At 36.9% G+C, this 7,162-nt stretch overlaps 1 pseudogene; it reads right to left on the bottom strand.

The window, feature by feature from the left end:
- Positions 1-4,558: 4,558 nt before the first annotated feature.
- LOC105106526 (high mobility group protein B1-like) lies at positions 4,559-5,575 on the bottom strand (annotated as a pseudogene).
- Positions 5,576-7,162: the final 1,587 nt, after the last annotated feature.

Raw genomic sequence — 7,162 nt, 5'->3', positions numbered from 1 at the left:
GTGAGGTTTTCCTTTAATCATGTGATGAGTTTTTCTGAGTGTTCCATGAATACTTAAGAAAATACATCTGTGTGTTTTAGGTTTCATCTGTTAATTTTACTTTATTAATCATATTGTTCTTATTCTTCATGCATTTTATCTTAAACTAGAGCATCATGTTCCAGTGAAGAATAAAGGAATCCACAAGTGGCATTATGACATTTTTCTGGAGCATTGATATCAGTTATTAAACACTGGGAACTTATGTTCAAGTTTGATTTTGAAGAGCATAACTTTTGTGTTTACTTAATATCCTTGAGTGATTTCTCTGTCGTATATAGATAATGGTTTCATAAATGCCCATTTCTCTCAAATATTTTATCTTTGCCTCTTTAAAACTTTTTTTGCTGTATGTCTTATAGTGCTTTATTTTAATTTTGCATATTTATTCCTCTTGGGTCTTTACGGATGTAGTTTGTGTCAATTTAAAATAATTGTCATCTTCCCTTCGATTTATATTCTAATTTAATTTTTTGTACATTATTCTCTAATGCACAATTAGGAATCCTTGTATTTTTGATAATTTTATTGTCTTTTAGAACTTTGTAAGTGGGAAAGCAAGATACAGCATTTTGGTCTGTTTCAAGGAATTATGCTTTATAATGCTAAAAACTGCTGTTTATGTTTACTAGAAATCTGCTTTTTTCATGTTTTTCTGCTGTTTTCTCTTGTGCTTTTTGTTTTACATTGTTTCTATTTCCTTTCATTTCTTAATTTTAAAAAAATGTACTTCAGAGTTTGGGGTGGTAAAATCTGTTTTTAATTGTGTTGGTGGCAACCCTTACGATATACTTAACATTGTTACGAATAAATTCATCTAACTTTAGATTAGAAACAAAAGAGTAACTGTTGACTTTTCAGTATATGAAAATGGGATATTTGGCATTTTTATTGAAGTATAGTTGATTTACAATATTTGTTTCAGGTGTACAGCATTGTGCTTCAGTACTTTTATAGATTATATTCCATTAAAAGTTAATACAAGATAATGACTATAATTCCATGTGCTATACACTATGTCCTTGAGGCTTATCTGTTTTACACATAGTAGTTTATATGTCTTAATCTCATACCCCTACTTTGTTCATCCCCTGTCCCTCTCCTCTTTGGTAACCACTAGTTCCTATAGTTCATCATTAGTGTATAGAAAAGCAACAGATTTCTGTATATTAATCGTGTATTCTGCGACTTTGCTGAATTCACTTATTCTAATAGCTTTTAGGTGGAGACTTTATATAAAGTATCATGTCATCTACAAATAGTGACAGTTTTACTTCTTCCCTTCCAATTTCAGTGCCTCTCATTTCTATTCCTTGTTTGATTGCTGTGGCTAGGACTTGCAATACTGTGTTAAATAGAAGTGGCAAGACTGGGCATCCTTGTCTTGTTCCTGACTTTAAAGGCTTTCAGCTTTTCACCATTGAGTATGATGTCAGCCGTGCTTTTGTCATAAATGTACTTTATTATATTGAGATATGTTCCCCCTGTACCCACCCTTCAGTAAGTGTTTATCATGAATGGATGTTGAATTTTTTCAAATGCTTTTTCTGTGTTCATTGAGATGACCATGTCATTTTTATCCTTCCTTTTATTAATGTCGTGTGTCACGTTGATTGATTTCTGAGTGTTGAACCATCCTTGTGTCCTTACAATAAATCCAGCTTGATCATGATGTCTGGTCCTTTTTATATATTGTTGGATTTTGTTTGCCAATATTCTGTGGAGGATTTTTGCATCTTTATTTATCAAAGATATTGGCCTGTGATTTTCTTTTTATGTAGTATCTTTTTCTGGTTTTGGCATTAGGGTAATTGTGGCCTTGTAGAATGAATTTCAGACTGTTCTGTCCTCTTCAATTTTTTGAAGTAGTTTTGAGAAATATAGGTATTGTTTCTTCTTTATATGTTTATAGAATTTCCCTGTGAAGCTGTCCAGTCCTGGACTTTTGTTTGCTGGGAGTTTTTAAAATACAAATTCAGTTTCTCTACCACTGATCAGTCTGTTCCAATTGTCTGTATCTTCTTGATTCAGGCTTAGTAGGTAGTATTTATTTTTTAGAAATGTGTTTATTTCTAATTGACATATACCTCTTTGTAGTATTCTCTTATGATTTTTCATATCTCTGTGATATGATTGTTATTTTTCCTGTTTTCATTTCTTATTTTATTTACTTGGGACATCTCTCTTTCCTTTTTGGTGAGTCTGTATAAAGGTTTGTCAATTTTGTTTATCTTTTAAAAAAACAGCTTGCGGTTTCATTGATATATTCTATTTTTTAATCTCTATTTTATTTATTTCCTCTTATTTTTATTATTTCCTTTCTTCTATTGACTTTAGGCTTTGTTTGTTCTTCTTTTTTCTAATTCCTTTAGCTGTTAGGTTAGGTTGTTTAATTTGGTATTTTTCTTGTTTTGGAGTTTTTGTTTTGCTTTGCTTTATTTTGTTTTTTGAGGAAGGCTTGTATTGCTAAAACTTTCCTCTTAGAACTGCTTTTGTTGCAGCCCATAGATTTTGGAGTGCTTTGTTTCCATTCTCATTTTTCTCAAGGTATTATTATTATTATTTTTTACTGAAGTACCGTCAGTTACAATGTGTCAGTTTCTGGTGTACAGCACAATGTCCCTGTCATGCGTATATATACACACATATATTTGTTTTCGTAAGGGTATTTTCTGATTTTGTCTTTGATTTCTTCGTCGTCTCATTGGACTTTTGGTAGCATGTTGCTTAGTATCTGTGCACGGGCCCCACTTGCTTGAACAGAAGCTGACTCCGTTCCCTTTAAGTGTGAGTTTTTTCCTCTCCCCACTCCCCAGGGGTGGGGAGTGTTGAAGCAAGTGGGGCCCGTGCACAGGTACAGGTTCACCGTGCTGCCCATGTAGGTGTCTGCATCTCCACTCAGATGCAGCCTTGGGTGCAAGTCACCTGTCTCTCTTGCAGCTGCCCTCTGCCTCCCCTGCCCCTGCCCTGTTAGAACCAGCCCACAGGTCTGGTGGGGCTCATGTGGACTCTGTGTTTATCGGGAGGTTAGCTGTGGTGAAGCATCTGCTGTCAGAGATCTGAGGGACTTCTGAGGTGCTGCTGGAGTAAGTGCCAACTACGGCTAATGTCGCCCCACTCAGTCTCCACCCCAAGACCAACAGTGTCACCTCTCTGTCTTCGGTCGAGTCTTTTCTCTGGTGGTGGGTGCTCTAGACCCAGGGCTGTGCTGAGGCATGGATTGAATGAAGCCAGAGGGTTCGCTCGGCTCTGGCTGGGGTGCACAGCAAAGTTGTCATGGGAAATCAGTGGCTGCTAGGACAGATGTCTCCAGCTAGCCTCATGGGCAAGTCCCCTTTATCTCTCACAGCTGGTCACTCCCCCACCCTCACCACTCCCACCCTGTTGAGGAACTGGCCTGCAGGGCAGATAGGGCCCTTGTACTCTCTCTGCATGTATGGGCTTGGGAGGTGAGGTGTGATGGAGCGGCCTCCATCAGAACTCTGGATGGCTTCTGGGACACTGCTTGAGGAAGCACAAACAATGGCTGCTACTCCATACCCAGGCTCTACCCTGGGACTGGACTGCATCTGTGACACACGTTCCAATCGTTCCCCTGGTCTTGGTCACCTCAGATCCAGTGCTGTTCTGTGGTGTGGAGTGAGCAGGGCTGGAGTGGTCACTCGGCTCGGGCTAGGGCGCTTGGCAGGGCAGTCGCAGGAAATCCAGCAGCTACTAGACCGTACCTGTCTCCATCCTGCCTCGGGGAGTCAGCACATGTGCTCCTCACGAGTCCAGGATTCCCCCCTCCCTTCTATTTGCCCCAGCTGTCCTTCAGCCAGCCAAGGGGGCTTGTCTCTCAGTGTAGGACCCCAGGACTAGGACGCCCAGTCTGTGGCTCTGCTTGTTCACTCCCTAGGATGTATGCCATGTAATCTCCCTTTTCCTCTTAAATCTCCTCCCATGGGCACAGGTCCAGACATGATCACTTTTCTTCCCCTCCTTACCATTATACGTGTCTCTTTCTTACAGCCTCGGTTGTACAAGAGTCTTCCAGCCAGTTTCCAGCTAGTTTTCAGTGAGAACTGTTCCACAATAGATGTATTTTTGATGTGTTCATGTGGAGAGATGAGCTCTTCCTTTGTATTTTTGATCCCTTCCTCCTGTATTTTTCAATTATTTGTTCCCAACCAAATCTATCTGATCTTACACGTTTGGAATTAGGCACATTATTTTTTCTTTCAAGTTCAAACTACTATCTTGTAAATGATTATTTAAGTTATTAATTTCTTTTATCATGTGTTAACTTATTTAAGTGCTCACTGACATTCTTAACTAACAGTCCTGACAAACTCATGCTCAAGTTCATTTTTTTCTTTTCAGAATACCTAAGTAATATATTTAGAAAATGACCATAGGTGATATATATTTTGACAACTTTGTATCAAATATTTTTCCCTTTTTTTAACTAATAAAAAATTGTATTTACTTAGAAGCATTCAGAATGTCAACAAAACAGCTACAACTTTTCTTTCTTTTCTTTTTTTTTTTTTTTGCAATTACAGAGTGGTATTCAGTTAACAGAACAACAATTATTTCGTATAAGCTGCATCAGAGACAACTGAAGATGAAAAAACTACCATCCCCCTATATGACTAATTTCTGCTGTGCACCAGCAAGAACCTGCTTTAAATTTCCATGCCAATTTACAACCCCCGTACTGTACCAGGCAAGGTTAGTGGCTATTGAAAATACCACCAGGACAGGGCTATCTAAAGACACATTCGGTAGTGTGTTAACTGTACAAAAAAAGACACTGTACAGTTTAAAAACAAATCTTACACAGCCTTACATTTCAATTTTTCTCTTTAAAAGGACTGAGTTGTGTACAGGGGGGTTAAATGCTTTATAGACAAGAAAAAAAAACTGCGCTAGAACCAACTTATTCATCATCATCTTCTTCTTCTTCCTCTTCGTCTTATTCATCTTCCTCGTCTTCCTTCTTTTCCTTGCTTTTTTCAGCCTTGACAACTCCCTTTTTTGCTGCACCAGGCTTCCCTTTAGCTCGGTACACAGCAATATCCTTTGCGTACTTTTCCTTCAGCTTAGCAGCCTTCTTCTCATATGACTGCTTGTCATCTGCAGCAGTGTTATTCCTCATCTCTCCCAGTTTCTTTGCAGCATCACCAATGGATAGGCCAGGATGTTCTCCTTTGATTTTTGGACGACATTCAGAACAAAACAAGAAAACGGCCGAAGGAGGCCTCTTAGGTGCATTGGGATCCTTGAACTTCTTTTTTGTTTCCCCTTTAGGGGGGACATAAGTTTTCATTTCTCTTTCATAACGGGCCTTGTACGCCTTTGCCATGTCTTTGAATTCTCCTTTCTCTTTAGCAGACGTGGTCTTCCGCCTCTCTGAGCGCTTCTTAGAAAACTCTGAGAAGTTGACTGAAGCATCTGGGTGCTTGTTCTTGTGCTCCTCCTGTCAAGTTTGCCCAAAGAATGCATGCGATGACATTTTGCCTCTCAGCTTCTTAGGATCTCCTTTGCCCATGATTATTTTTTCCTCAGCGAAGCACAGAGTTGCCCAGTGCCCGTCCAGCTCTCACTTACCCTGGCGCTGTCTCTGTGGAGCTCAGTGTACTGCAATGGCTGTCCAGATGTTTTTCCCTTTATCATCACATACCAAGTTTTATAGAATAGCATCAAATATTTCTCCCTTTATCATCACATATTAAGTTTTATAGAATGGCATAATAAAAATTTCCCTAAAAGCTATTTAGATACCTTTTTATTTCCTTTGGATATCTTATAGTACAAGTTAGAAAGCTCTTTCAAATGGCCAGAGTACTCTGTTTTTCCCAATGGCTATGCTGAAATAACTGGAGAAATAAAATTAATAACAAGAGTATTGGATTATAACCCATAGAATAGAAAAAGTCCATGGTTTTGTGCTGATATAAATAAACTGAATAAATAATTGGAGATAAGGGATAGCTAGCTTAAATATGAAATCCAATAAAAATGTAGATGGAATGAGGGAAATGGAAACTCTCATTAGAACTTTACAGTAATAATCATCAGGCAAGATGTACCAAAGAAATATAAAATTATGGAGCATAAATATGAGTAGAAATAGGATATTTGTGTAGACTCAAAGGATATTTATTAATTACAAAAGGAAAAAGAGTAGTTTTATAGTAGAGAAACCTGACAGCACCTTAATGAAGTGATCAATGTTACTGTCACTAGTAAAATGATATGTTGACATTTTGTGACTCTTCATATGTACTGAGGAGAATATATCACTTTTATGTTACCTTTCCAAAAATACATAACTTCAGTATAATAATGAGAAATAATAAAACAAGTCCTCACATTGAGAGACATTCTTCAGAATAACAGAGTAGAACCTCAAAGATGTCAGAATCATAAAAGACAAGGAAAGACCAAGGAATTGTCACAGATTGGAGGAGACTGTGGAGACAATTGAATTTAACGTGGGGTCCAGTAATGTATCCTAAAATAGTGTTAGTGGAAATACTGATTAAATCTGAATAGAATGTATAGTTGAGTTTTAAAATAGCAAAAGTAAATAAAAAGAAAATAACATTCTAAATAAACCAAGAAAGAAAAGAAACTGAAATTAAAAGATATTTAGAAATGAGTAACAATGAGGATAGAGCATTTTAAATGTCTGGGATGAGAACAAAATAATTAGAGGAAAAATTAGAGCCATAAATACCTTTGTTACAAATAAATATTTAATTGAAAAAATGAATTAAGCACTTAAATCAAGAAGCTAAGGAGGGGGAAACAATAAAATAAACTAGAATACTTGTAAAGATGGACTTTGTAAGGGTTAAATAGAAATAATTAAAACACGAGTAAAATGTAAAGTGATAACAACACAATAGATGTGATCAATAAAACTAAGTTTTTTGACAGAGACAACTTAGTTGAGAAATTGACAAGTCTACTATAAAGAAACGAGAAATTATTGCTAAACAACTATAAGAAAAAATGTACTTATAACACAATGCACAATTTTGAATCATTACATTTAATAATACAGGTGAAATGGACAGTTTTCTAGGAAGTACTAATATAAGAATAAGTAGAATCAATTTTTATTTGAAAAAAC

This window comes from Camelus dromedarius, chromosome 12 (genome assembly GCF_036321535.1).
Source record: "Camelus dromedarius isolate mCamDro1 chromosome 12, mCamDro1.pat, whole genome shotgun sequence".
Classification (NCBI taxonomy): Eukaryota; Metazoa; Chordata; class Mammalia; order Artiodactyla; family Camelidae; genus Camelus; species Camelus dromedarius.
This window is presented reverse-complemented; position numbering and strand designations above follow the sequence as displayed.